This window comes from Salmo trutta, chromosome 18, assembly GCF_901001165.1.
Source record: "Salmo trutta chromosome 18, fSalTru1.1, whole genome shotgun sequence".
NCBI lineage: Eukaryota > Metazoa > Chordata > Actinopteri > Salmoniformes > Salmonidae > Salmo > Salmo trutta.
In genome coordinates this window covers 20,480,810-20,494,990 of record NC_042974.1, presented here as the reverse complement: position 1 = coordinate 20,494,990, position 14,181 = coordinate 20,480,810, and the positions used below count along the sequence as shown (strand labels likewise).

General features: G+C 41.7%; 1 long non-coding RNA gene across 1 annotated transcript; it reads right to left on the bottom strand.

Annotated features, from left to right (window-relative positions):
* Window positions 1–501: 501 nt before the first annotated feature.
* On the bottom strand, window positions 502–1,081 carry LOC115152632 (uncharacterized). The gene is made up of 3 exons (XR_003867540.1): window positions 1,003–1,081; window positions 771–852; window positions 502–624 (listed from the first exon to the last, which is right to left on the bottom strand). It is a non-coding gene; the product is annotated as an uncharacterized LOC115152632 (long non-coding RNA).
* Window positions 1,082–14,181: the final 13,100 nt, after the last annotated feature.

The following is a 14,181-nucleotide window of genomic DNA, read 5'->3' as shown; positions in this document are numbered from 1 at the left end:
GAAAAGGGCTACAACCACCCAAAACTCGCTCTGTCTAGGCCTATCTGCACTCACCTCCACTGTCCAGACTGCCTCATTAATTACTGTTGTCATGTTCTCTTGCATAATATAACAAGTGTGTCAAGAGAAGGATACCCACATTGTTTGCAAGATCAGACACAATATCACTATAATCCGAGTGTTGATTTGAAAGTTTCTTTCTTTTCAGGGCATTTGTAAACATTTCAACTTTATTATAAAAAAGATTGCACCCAAAATCAAAACCTACTAAAATAAAGTTATCTTTCTTGTGATGTGTCGAGATGGTGCAATAAATCTCAAATGAAGCATTGGCCTTCTTATAGATGCAATGTTTAGCCAATGTATTCTATTGAGCCCATTTCAGCCATAACCGGAGTGTGTTTGACAGGTCATTAGAAATGTTTCCGCTGTCGTTACTTTAATGTCAAAAAATGAATGGCACAAGTAAGAGCGGGAAAGAGTAGCCAGAGTAAAACGAAAACAAACAATCCAGCGACATTTAAGAGGCAAGTGGATTTTGCATACTCATCTCTCGTTGTGCAGTATCAAACTGCCACTTATTCAGTTCTCCATCAGTCAGTACAATGATCACACTGGCTGTCCCTTTAAAAACAGATAACATATTTCCTCAATACCAGCCTGTACATACAAATCCATACCAACAGAGTCATATATAGAGATATTTGTATATATGGACCGACATACCAATGCAAAACACAGAGGGGCAATATATCTGAGGTAAGTGTTACCTTCTCCAGGCCAACGTCCATGAAGGTGTCTCCTCGTGGTACCTCTCTCCTCAGAGCTGTTAGACCTCTGTCAATGGACTCCCTGTGAAGGGGAGGAGAGGAGATGAGGAGAAGAAAGGAGGGACGCACAGGGGTAAGATACAGGGAGAGAGAGAGATCCTCCTGAAGGGACTTGAAAGGTGAGATATTGGCAGTTGAAATGGTAAATTAATGACAGTGTATAACTCAGTACCTGTTCTCTGTCAGTTTCATGGTGATTCCTCCAGTGGAGACGATGAAAAGACACCCGTAACATGGGGCTGTATGTAGACAGACGGCATAAACAGTACTGTTCTTTATTTCAGAGCAGAAAAACAGGATACAAGGAAAGAAAGCTATTTGAGACTACAGAGATGCATCTAAAGAGGCAAGCTGTACTACAGTATGAAAGCTCTTACATGATGAACTTCTCAGCCAGCTGCTCAACGAAAGAGTAGGTCTATATTCAGTAGTGTTTCACACTGCCAGATCTGAAGGAACAAAACTAACACTACAATGTCCATTTCCATTTTTTCTGTGAGCACCGTTTCAACTACTGCACCACCATGTACAGGTGTACAGCATACGGTATGCATGAAAAAAAGTTAGCTTTTCAGTGTAGAGGTATGTAAGCTACACAACTTTGGTATGCGGAGCGTTAACAACCAAGATTCAACAGCAGTCAGTTAGATGAGCTCATTACCAGGGAGCTAATGCTAATAATGCCAAGAGGCTGGGGGGGGGGGGGGGGGGGGGGGGGGTAGATAGACCAGGGCAGATGTTCCAGTCTGCATCCAGCAGGAAAAAGTCAGTGTCCTTCAATCCCCCCACCCCCCCAGTGGCTGTCTGCGTGAGGTGGAACAGATGGTCCCAGTGATAACAGGTTGGGTGTCCGGGGAATGAGAAGGCTGCTTCATGAACACTGGTGGGACACAGGACTCACACTCTACAGGGGAAAGGGGCTAGATAGTATCCATACTGTTGTAATGCTTGGCCTCAATACTCTCTTTCCATTTGCAGGCAAATGAGCAGATCAAATCAAATGTATTTATATAGCCCTTCTTACATCAGCTGATATCTCAAAGTGCTGTACAGAAACCCAGCAGATACATTATGAGAACCATGTTAAGTGTGTGTAGTGAGTACATTTCACTGGTCATTCCCAAAGCCAACACCTTTGGTCGCTTTCCTTCCAGTTCTCTGCTGCCAATGACTGGAACGAATTGCAAAAATCTTATATCTCCCTCACTAACTTTAGGCATCAGCTGTCAGAGCAGCTGTACCTGTACACAGCCCATCTGTAAATAGCACACCAAACTACCTCATCCCCATATTGTTATTTATATTTGCTATTTTGCACCCCAGTATCTCTACTTGCACATCATCATCTGCACATCTATCACTCCAGTGTTCATGCTAAATTGTAATTATTTTGCCACCATGACCTATTTATTGCCTTACCTCCCTAATCTTACTACATTTGCACACACTGTACATATAGTTTTCTATTGTGTTGACTGTACGTTTGTTTATCCCATGTGTAACTGCGTTGTTTTTGTCGCACTGCTTTGCTTTATCTTGACCAGGTCACAGATGTAAATGAGAACTTGTTCTCAACTGGCCTACCTGGTTAAATAATTAAATAAAGGTGAAAAAATAAATAAAAATGGATATGCCGGGCCATACAGTGCACTGAGAAACTATTCAGCCCCCTTCACTTTTTCCACATTTTGTTACGTTACAGCCTTATTCTAAAAATGATTAAATCGTTTCGTTCCCTCATCAATCTACACACAACATGAGAAAAAAAGGTTACATTTTTTTGCAAATGTGTTAATAAAAAACGGAAATATCAGATTTACATAAGTATTCAGACCCATTACTCAGTACTTTGTTTAAGCACCTTTGGCAGCAATTACAGCCTAAAGTCTTCTTGGGTATGCCACTACAAAAAGGTTGGCACACCTCTATTTGGGGTGTTTGTCCCATTCTTCTCTGCAGATCCTCTCAAGCTGTCAGGTTGGATGGGGAGGATCGCTACACAGCTATTTTCAGGTCTCTCCAGAGATGTTCGAGTCCGGCCTCTGGCTGGGCCACTCAAGGACATTCAGAGACGTCCCGAAGCCACTCCTGCATTGTCTTGGCTGTGTTCAGGGTCATTGTCCTGATGGAAGGTGACTCTTCGCCCCAGTCTGAGGTCCTGAGCAGATTTTCATCAAGGATCTCTGTACTTTGCTCTGTTCATCTTTCCCTCGATCCGGACTAGTCTCCCAGTCCCTGAAAAACATCCCCACAGCATGATGTTGCCACCACCATGCTTCACCTTGGGATGGTATTGGCCAAGTGATGAGTGGTGCCTGGTTTCCTCCTTTGTGACGCTTGGCATTCAGGCTAAAGTGTTCAATCTTGGTTTCACCTGGCTAGAAAAGCTTGTTTCTCATGGACTGAGAGTCCTTTAGGTTCCTTTTGGCAAACTCCAAGTGGGCTGTCATGTGCTTTTTACCGAGAAGTGGCTTCTGTCTGGCCACTCTACTATAAAAGCCTGATTGGGCTTCTGGGTTTCTCCCATCTCTGCAGAGGAACTCTGGAGCTCTGTCAGAGTGACCATTGGGTTCTTGGCCACCTCCCCGACCAACGCTCTTCGCCCCGATTGCTTAGTTTGGCCAAGCGGCCAGCTCAAAGAAGAGTCTTGGTAGTTCCAATCTTCTTCCATTTAAGAATGATGGAGGCCACTGTGTTCGAGGATCTTCAATGTTGCAGAAATGTTTTTGTACTCTTCCCCCAGATCTGTGCCTAGAGACAATTCCCTCAACCTTATGGCTTGGTTTCTGCTCTGACATGCACTGTCAACTGTGGGACCTTATATAGACAGGTGTGTGCCTTTCCAAATCATGTCCAATCAATTGAATTTACCACATGTGGACTCCAATGAAGTTGTAGAAGCATCTCAAGGATGATCAATGGAAACAGGATGCACCTGAGCTCAATTTCGAGTCTCATAGCAAAGGGTCTGAATACTTATGTAAATAAGGTATTTGTTTTTATTGGTAATTGAATCCATTTAGAATAAGGCTGTAACGCAACAGAATGTGGATAAAGGGGTTTGAATAGTTTCCAAATGCACTGTATATACAGATCTCTATATGGTTCTGTTATGTATTTGTATGTACAGGTTGCTTCTGAGGAAATATATTTTCTGTTTTTAAAAAGGGACAGCCAGTGTGATCATTGTACTGACTGAGAACTTAAGTGTGCAGTTTGATACTGCACAACGAGAGGCGAGTACACAGGCCACTAGCATCCTACTAGCAACGTGTATGCCCTTCCCACTGTAATGGTTGTCGAATGTATTGGACCAAGGCACAGCGGGTTGAGTGCTCATAATTACTTTTATTAAACACGTAACAAACAAAACAAGAAAACGATCGCACAAACAGTATTGCAGGCTACACACACACAGCTATGCAACAACAACTTCCCACAAAGGGACAGGTGAAACAAAGCTACCTAAGTATGACTCTCAATCAGCAACAACGATGTACAGCTGTTCCTGATTGAGAGCCATACCAGGCCAACAAAGAAATACACAACATAGAAAACCATAGAAATACAAAACAAGAACATTACCCAAAAACACCGGAACACATAAATCAAACACCCCTCTTACATAAATACATATACCATTAAACTCCGAACCACATAAAACAAATACCTCCTGCCATGTCCTGGCCAAACTACAATAAACAATAACCCCTTATACTGGTCCGGAAGTGACACCCACCTGGATGCAGTGATCACAATAGTGGCTATATCCAGGAAAGCCAAAGTTCCAACAGATGGGCCTAAAACAGTGTATAAGAGATCATACAAAATATTTTGCTGTGACTCTTATGTGGATGATGTTAAACATATTTGTTGGTCTGATGTGTTTAATGAGGAGCATCCAGAGGCTGCACTTGATGAATTTATGAAATTGCTTCTTCCAATTATTGTTAAACATGCACCTGTTAAGAAACTGACTGTGAAGGCTCCATGGATTGATGAGGAATTGAAAAACTGTATGGTTGAAAGAGACAGGGCAAAAGGAGTGGCTAATAAGGCTGGCCTCACATCTGACTGGCTTACTTACTGCAAATTGAGAAATTATGTTAAACTTAACAAAAAGAAGAAACTGTATTATGAAGCCAAGATCAATGATATAAAGAATGATGGGAAAAAAAACATTGGAGTACTTTAAATGAAATTATGGGCAGAAAGACAAATTCAACTCCATCTTTCATCGAATCAGATGGCTTATTCATCACAAAACCATTTGATGTTGCCAATTATTTTAATGATTATTTCATTGGCAAAGTGGTCAAACTTAGGCAGGAAATGCCGACAACGAACCGTGAGCAACTGTATTCAGCATACAAATAAAACAAATAATGAAAGAAAAGCAGTGCAAGTTTGAATTTTGTAAAGTTAGTGTGGGAGAGGTGGAAAAATTGTATCGATCAATAATGACAAACCTCCTGGCATTGACAACTTAGATGGCAAGCCACTGAGGATGGTAGCTGACTCTATAGTCACTCCTATCTGTCATTTTTAATCTGAGCCTAGAGGAAAGTCTTTGTCCTCAGGTCTGGAGGGAAGCCAAAGTAATTCCGCTACCCAAGAGTGGTAAAGCGGCCTTTACTGGTGCTATAAGCTTGCTGCCAGCTCTTAGCAAACAGTTGGAAAAAAATGTGTTGGACCAAATGCAATGCTATTTCTCTGTAAACAAATTAACAACATAATTTTACCATGCTTATATAGAAGGGCACTCAACATGTACTGCACTGACAATTGACTGATGATTGGTTGAAAGACATTGATAATAAGAAGGGAGCTGTACTGTTAGATTTCAGTGCAGCCTTTGATATTATTAAGCTAACCTGTTGAAAACAACTTATGGCAGAGGTTGAAAAGCCATAGCACATTGTGGATTCAGAGCTATCTAATAGAACACAAAGGGTTTTCTTTAATGGAAGCTTCTCTAATGTCAAACATGTACAGTGTGGTGTACCGCAGGGCAGCTCTATAGGCCCTCTTTTCTATTTTTACTAATGACCCGCCACTGGCATTAAAGCATGTGTGTCCATGTATGCTGATGATTCAACCATATACGCATCAGCAACCACAGCTAATGAAGTCACTGAAACCCATAACAAAGAGTTGCAGTCTGTTTTGGAATGGGTGGCCAGTAATAGAAACTGGTCCTGAACATCTCTAAATCTAAGAGCACTGTATTTGGTACAAACCATTCCTTAAGTTCTAGACAGCTGGATCTGGTAATGAATGGTGTGGCTGTTGAACAAGTTGAGGAGACTAAATTACTTGGCATTACCTTAGATTGTAAACGGTCATAGTTAAAACATATAGATTCAATGGTTGTAAAGATGGGGGAGGTCTGTCCGTAATAAAGAGATGCTCTGCTTTTTTGACACCACACTCCAAAAAGCAAGTTCTGCAAGCTCTAGTTTTGTCTAATCTTGATTATTGTCCAGTCGTGTGGTCCAGTGCTGCAAGGAAAGACATAGTTAAGCTGCAGCTGCCCAGAACAGAGCGGCACATTTTGCTCTTAATTGTAATCAGAGGGCTGATCTAAATACTATGCATGCCAGTCTCTTGGCTAAGAGTTGAGGAGAGACTGACTGCATCACTTCTTTTTATAAGAAACATTGTGTTGAAAATCCCAAATTGTTTGCATCGTCAACTAACATACAGCTCTGACACACACACTTATCCCACCAGACATGCCACCAGGGGTCTTTTCACAGTCCCCAAATCCAGAACAAATTCAAGAAAGTGTACAGTATTATACAGAGCCCTTATTGCATGGAACTTCCATATCATATTGCTCAAATAAACCGCAAACCTGGTTTCAAAAAAGTAGTAGTTTGTGTATGCATTGATATGTTAACTACGTGTGCCTTTTACATTTTTTTTTATGTAGTGCTGTCCTTGAGCTGTTCTTGTCTATTATTGTTCTGTATTATGTTTCATGTTTTGTGTGGACCCCAGGAAGAGTAGCTGCTGCTTTTGCAACAGCTAATGGGGATATTAACAAAATACCACCTGAGGAGCTCTCAGACATCTATTTCCTGTTTCCTGTGTTCGAGTAGTGCAAAATCCACTTGCCACTTAAATCTCGCTGGATTGTTTGTTTTCATTTTTCTCTGGCTACTCTTTCCCGCTCTTACTTGTGCCATTCATTTTTTGCCGTTAATGTAACGACCACGGAAATGTTTGTAATGACATGTCAAAAACACTCCGGTTATGGCTGAAATGGCCACAATAGAACACATTGGCTTAACTTTGAATCTATAAAAACGTCAATGCTTCAGCTGAGATTTATTGCACCGTCTCGACACTGGCATAACAAGAAGAAACTTTAAGAAGATGCTTTTTTGATGAAGATTAAATGTTTACAAATTATGTGCTGGAATGAAAGGAACTTCAAAAATCAACACTCAGATTATAGTGATATTATGTGTGTATCCTTCGACACACTTATTATATTATGCAAGAGAACATAACAGTAATTAATGAGGCAGTCTAGACAGTGCAGGTGAGCATAGATAGGCCTAGACAGAGCAAATTTTGGGTGGTTGCAGCCCTTTTCAAACCCTTTATATAAATGTATTTATGTATGCAAATATGCCCAGTGTATATATGCAAATGAGGCACGTATAAAACCAAATTCTTATAAGGCAATTTATTTTATCACAAAGTATTAAAAACATACCTAATATACTAAGATAAGGTACAGTGCCTTGCAAAAGTGTACATCCCCCTTGGCAGTTTTCCTATTTTATTGCATTACAACGTGTAATTTAAATGGATTTTTATTTGGATTTCATGTAATGGACATACACTAAGTAGTCAAAATTGGTGAAGTGAAAAGAAATTACTTGTTTAAAACTTCTTTGGGATAGGTGGGACATTAGCGTCCCACCTGGCCAACAGCCGGTGAAATTGCAGAGCGCGAAATTCAAATTAAATTACTATAAATATTAAACTTTCATGAACTCACAAGTGCAATACATCAAAATACAGCTTAACTTGTTGTTAATCCAGCCAAGGTGTTAGATTTCAAAAAGGCTTTACGGCGAAAGCAAACCATGAGATTATCTGAGGACAGCGTCCAGCACACAAATGCATAACAAATCATTTTCAACCAGGGAGTTGCGACACGAAAGTCAGAAATAGCGATATAATATATGCCTTACCTTTGAAGATCTTCTTCTGTTGGAAAAATTCTGGATCATTACGACGCATACAAAGCCCTCCCTCACCCACCTTTCGGCAAATCTGACCACGACTCCATTTTGTGACTCCCAGCCTATAGACATAAACTAAAACAGGAAACGCCCGTGCTCAGGTCTGTTCAACGCTGGTCCAACAAATCTGATTCCAAGCTTCAAGATTGCTTCGATCACGATAGCCTCTGACAACAACATTGATGTATACGCTGATTCGGTGAGCGAGTTTATTAGCAAGTGCATCGATGATGTTGTACCCCCGGTGACTACTAAAACCTTCCCCAACCAGAAACCGTGGATTGATGGCAGCATTCACGCAAAACTGAAAGCTTGAACCACTGCTTTTAAATCAGGGCAAGGCGACCAGAAACATGACCGAATACAAACACTGAAGCTATTCCCTATGCAAGGCAATAAAACAAGCTAAGCGTCAGTATAGAGACAAAGTAGAGTCGCAATTCAACGGCTCAGACACGAGACGTATGTGGCAGGGTCTACAGTCAATCACAGATTACAAAAAGAAAACCAGCTCCATCGCGGACACCGACGTCTTGCTCCCAGACAAACTAAACAACTTCTTTGCTTGCTTTGAGAACAATACAGTACCACTGACATGGCCCGCTACCAAAACCTGCAGGCTCTCCTTCGCCGCAGCCAACGTGAGTAAAACATTTAAACGTGTTAACCCTCACAAGGCTGCCGGCCCAGACGGAATACCTAGCTGCATCCTCAGAGCATGCGCAGACCAGCTGGCTGGTGTGTTTACGGACATATTCAATCAATCACTATCCCAGTCTGCTGTTCCCACATGCTTCAAGAGGGCCACCATTGTTCCTGTTCCCAAGAAAGCTAAGGTAACTGAGCTAAATGACCATCGCACTCACTTCCGTCATCATGAAGTGCTTTGAGATACTAGTCAAGGATCATATCACCTCCACCCTACCTGACACCCTAGACCCAATTCAATTTGCTTACCGCCCCAATAGGTCCACAGACAACGCAATCGCAATCACATTGCACACTGCCCTAACCCACCTGGACAAGAGGAATACCTCTGTAAGAATGCTGTTCATCGATTACAGCTCAGCATTTAACACCATAGTACCCTCCAAACTCATCATTAAGCTCAAAACCCTGTGTCTCAACCCCACCCTGTGTAACTGGGTCCTGGACTTTCTGTTTGGCAGGAAACAAGGATGCGTTCTCAGCCCTCTCCTGTACTCCCTGTCCACACATGACTGCGTGGCCATGCACGTCTCCAATCATCAAGTTCGCAGACGACACTACAGTGGTAGGCTTGTTTACCAACAACGACGAGACGGCCTACAGGGAGGCGGTGAGGGCCCTCGGAGTGTGGTGTCAGGAAAATAACCTCACACTCAACGTCAACAAAACAAAGGAGATGATCGTGGACTTCAGGAAACAGCAGAGGGAGCACCCCCCCCCTATCCACATCGATGGGACAGTAGTGGAGAAGGTGGAAAGTTTTAAAGTTCCTTGGTGTACACATCACGGACAAACTGAAATGGTCCAACCACACAGACCGCGTGGTGAAGAAGGCGCAACAGCGCCTCTTCAACCTCAGGAGGCTGAAGAAATTTGGCTTGTCACCAAAAACAAACTTTTACAGATGCACAATTGAGAGCATCCTGTCGGGCCGTATCACCGTCTGGTATGGAAACTGCTCCACCCACAACCATAAGGCCCACCAAAACTCACGGACCAGGCAAGGAGGGCATTAATCAGAAAGGCAACAAAGAGACCAAAGGGTTATCTTTTCATGGGTACAATTTAAGCCGTACACTCCACAGAGCTGGGCTTTATGGAAGAGTGGCCAGAAAAAAGCCACTGCTTTAAGAAAAAAAATCATGTTCGCCAAAAGGCATGTGGGAGACTCCCCAAACATATGGAAGGTACTCTGGTCAGATGAGACTAAAATTGAGCTTTTTGGCCATCTAGGAAAACGCTATGTCTGGGGCAAACCCAACACCTCTCGTCACCCCGAGAACAACATTCCCACAGTGAAGCATGGTGGTGGCAGCATCATGCTGTGGTGATGTTTTTCATCGTCAGGGACTGGGAAACTAGTCAGAATTTAAGGAATGATGGAGGGTGCTAAATACAGGGAAATTCTTGAGAGAAACCTGTTTCAGTCTTCCAGAGATTTGAGACTGGGACAGAGGTTCACCTTCCAGTAGGACAATGACCCTAAGCATACTGCTAAAGCAACACTCGAGTGGTTTAGGGGGAAACATTTCAATGTCTTGGAGTGGCCTAGTCAAAGCCCAGACCTCAATCCAACTGAGAATCTATGGTATGACTTAAATATTTCTGTACAGCAGCAGAACCCATCCAACTCGAAGGAGCTGGAGCAGTTTTGCCTTGAAGAATGGGCAAAAATCCCAGTGGCTAGATGTGCCAAGCTTAGAGAGACATATCCCAAGAGACTTGCAGCTGTAATTGTTGCAAAAGGTGGCTCTACAAAGTATTGACTTGGAGGGGGAGTGAATAGTTATGCATGCTCAAGTTATGTTTGTCTTATTTCTTGTTTGCTTCACACAAAAAAATATTTTGCATCTTCAAAGTGGTAGGCATGAATACTTTCGCAAGCCACTGTATATGAGTGCATTATAAGAAAAGTGAACTTTTATAATTAACTGAATATCTGAATTCCCACCAAAATGCCTGAACTCCATTCATTATTATGCCAGTACAATATTTTATGTGCTATACTGTAATTGTCAATATCTGATGCATTTTAAACATTCAAAAAGGTTTGAAGTATCTTCATTCATTGTCCAACGGTTGCATTTATTGGATTTTTTTTAACACTTCCTATGACTGTTGCTAATCCTACTATGAAATCAAAGATGGCGCTAACAGATCAGAGGTGTGTGTGTTCTCTTCATGCAAGCGCAGAGGGCACGGTCGCTTGGAGCCATAGTTTACTGTGTTGGAGTCAGAGTTCAACAAAACGCAGGTAACTGACACACACAATAATCCATTAGGTCTGTGATTATCGGCAATAAAACAAGTTTATCTCCCGTTTGTGTGTGTGTGTGTGTGTGTGTGTGTGTGTGTGTGTGTGTGTGTGTGTGTGTGTGTGTGTGTGTGTGTGTGTTTCAACATGGAATCGTACTGGCTGGTTTGCGTGGCTTGCTTACGAGTTTGAATTGTCCCAGTCAACAAGCGCCAAACCAGCAGGAAGTTAACTGTTGCAAAGCACTGTACATCAAAAGTGATTTTTATACAATTTGTTTGTAAACACTTCTGGAATATTGTACACAAGATGTTTCCTTTGTGAATATTTGTCGTGCATTTTGTCAAATATAATTTCAGATAATACTAGCTGGTTATTCACTGGGCATGTTGGGCATGTGTCTGGTCATGTTTATCGTATTTTGCATGTGGTGTGGCTGCATTGCATGACATGCTATCCGTGCTGTTTCCTTATCAGATAATATATCCGTGACTGGTGCTACATGCTGGAGTCCTTGTTGATGATTGTTCATAACACATTGCTGCCTCTAGGCATTTTGTTTGAAACTTCATGTTGTGTCTTAGGCCGTCATTGAAAATAAGACTTTGTTCTTAACTGACTTGCCTAGTTAAATAAAGGTAAAATAAAAAATATATATATAGCATAGGCCACACTGTTTGAGGAAATATATGATTAAAATAATTTTAATGACAACAGAAAAGCAGTAACGGTGCATGGGTAAAAATCATTGGGGAAGCCAAGCCCCCCCATATTACAACCTGTGTTTTGTGATAATTGCATTGTTTGCTCTATAACCTGTTATATCCCAGTCGCAAGGCATATGAATTATAGTCCTAAAGGCAGAGACAATAAGACAGTGGCAGAATATATTCAACCACACCTTTGTTTCATCACAAAACCCGATAGCAACTTCTGTCAAGGGAAGTCCACAAAGCATATTGCATGGACAGTAACATGACCTACAGCATGGTCAAGCAAGTTAATGTTTTACATTTCTTGGACCACTAAACTATTGATTTAGAACCACAGAGTTATCGCAAGTCGCAAAGAAAATAGGAACTATTCTCCACTATTTCAGCACCATTTCAACATCAAAATCACTTGTGCTTAGTCTATTACAGAGACAACTAAAATATACCTAAAAACAACTGTCCAATAAAATTAAGGTAAATGTGGCTATCCATGGTTCTGAAACGCACGCACACACAAAAATCAGAACCATGGAGAAACGCCAATGCCACCCCCTTTCATGTTGACGAAACGGTCACTGTCATACAGTACAAGCTTTTATTTTTTGTTGTCCTAGGCTACCTGGCTAAAATGCTTGCTAGCTAGCATAACTTCCATTTATGGGCAACGTTAGCTAGTTAACATTAGCCTTCTACATCTAGCTACATATTGAACTTCTCACGATCGTCATATAAATAATTGGACCAAGGCGCAGCGTGAATAGAGTTCCACATTTTAATAATAGTGAAACTTCTCAAAACAAAGATATAACGATGTGAAATACGTAGCGCACATAAGCACACATACAAAACAATATCCCACATCGCAGGTGGGAAAAGGAACACACTAAGTATGATCCCCAATTAGAGGCAATGATTATCAGCTGCCTCCAATTGGGAACCATACACATACACCAACATAGAAATATACTATCTAGAAACCCCCCTAGTCACGCTCTTACCTATAAAACGTAAGAGCGTAGAGGGCTCTCTATAGAGGGCTCTCTATGGTCAGGGCGTGACAGAACTTCCATCCTCTCAGGCCAAGGGCACAACAATGTATGAATTAATGGTTGGATCAGAATCCCAGTTATAATCATTGGCCTGCACGGAGAATTAAGTAAAACCACAAGTCCAAATCCCCATCTCCATCCATAGCTAATTTAGGAAAGGGACAATTTTAGCTAGGTATTCACCAGAGGACAACACAACCAGAAGCAACAATTCAAGTTTCTGTCAATGAGGTATGCTCTCAATGGGATTTGATAGGAGTGACGCCAAATCCAAGCTGGCTTCCCACTTTTATTTTGGTCCGCCAGGACCATTCCCAGTTGAACGCAAGACTGATAGGTTAATTTTTTTATACTTTGTCAAGAGAGCCCAGATGCTCAGCCGGCAACAACGTCATACTCGTTTGGACCAAACAGCATCAGATAGCTGGCCTACAGAGAGACACTGTTTCGCTCGCTTGGATGCTTTATCCTGGGAGATACATTCAGCCTCTTGCGAATTGAAGGGAAACTATGAAACAGGCACATTTATTTATTTTTTGTGGGGTGAAGCCTGGCTTCCCTTGGCATCCATAAATACTCGCCACTGCAGAAAAGTTACTGGTGGCATAGCTTGTCTCAGGGAGGTTTTGTAGATACAGTATGTGAGAATGATTTGGGAAACCGGCCTTTCTGCTCCAGACTACTGGATGGGTTGCATGGCGATATGCAGTGGGGAGAAAGTTATAAAATGGACACTTGTCAAGGTCAAAGTATAGGTCAAAGGCACCATGACAGGACTTCTCCTCCTGTTCTTCCATCTCTCCTTTTACCGAGTGAAGTCTGAGAATAAAAATCTACATTCCCAACACCAGGGCTGCATTCCAAACATTTAAAAACACACCCTCTCCCCTCAGCCCTCAAATTAAGTGGACACTTCTGATGATGTCTGACACTGCAGGGCAAGGGAAGAATTAATTCATTTTAAATGGACTGCTCTTGCCCGGAAATGTGTCACTCGTTCATCCCAAGGGTGTGTTTTCAGTCATTATGGAACTGTTGTGTGCCTTATGTGCTACAGTCAATTATGATTGTATTTCATAGCTTGGCCAGAAGACAACACATCCGCAGACATCCTATTATATCAGGTAAATTGTAATTTTCAATGTATAAGTGCAAGTTAACATTTCCAAAAGCTAACCAAACAAAAACATCATTACTTTTATGATACATGTTTGAGTCGTCATGTACATTAGTAGCACAATTTCTAACTTATTTACATTCGTTTTTACTTACACTTGTATGTTGACCTCCATATTAATGTTGGTTAAGTTTGGGCTGACTTTTCTTAGCGGATATACAATCATCGCGAATTGAATTATGGGGCGT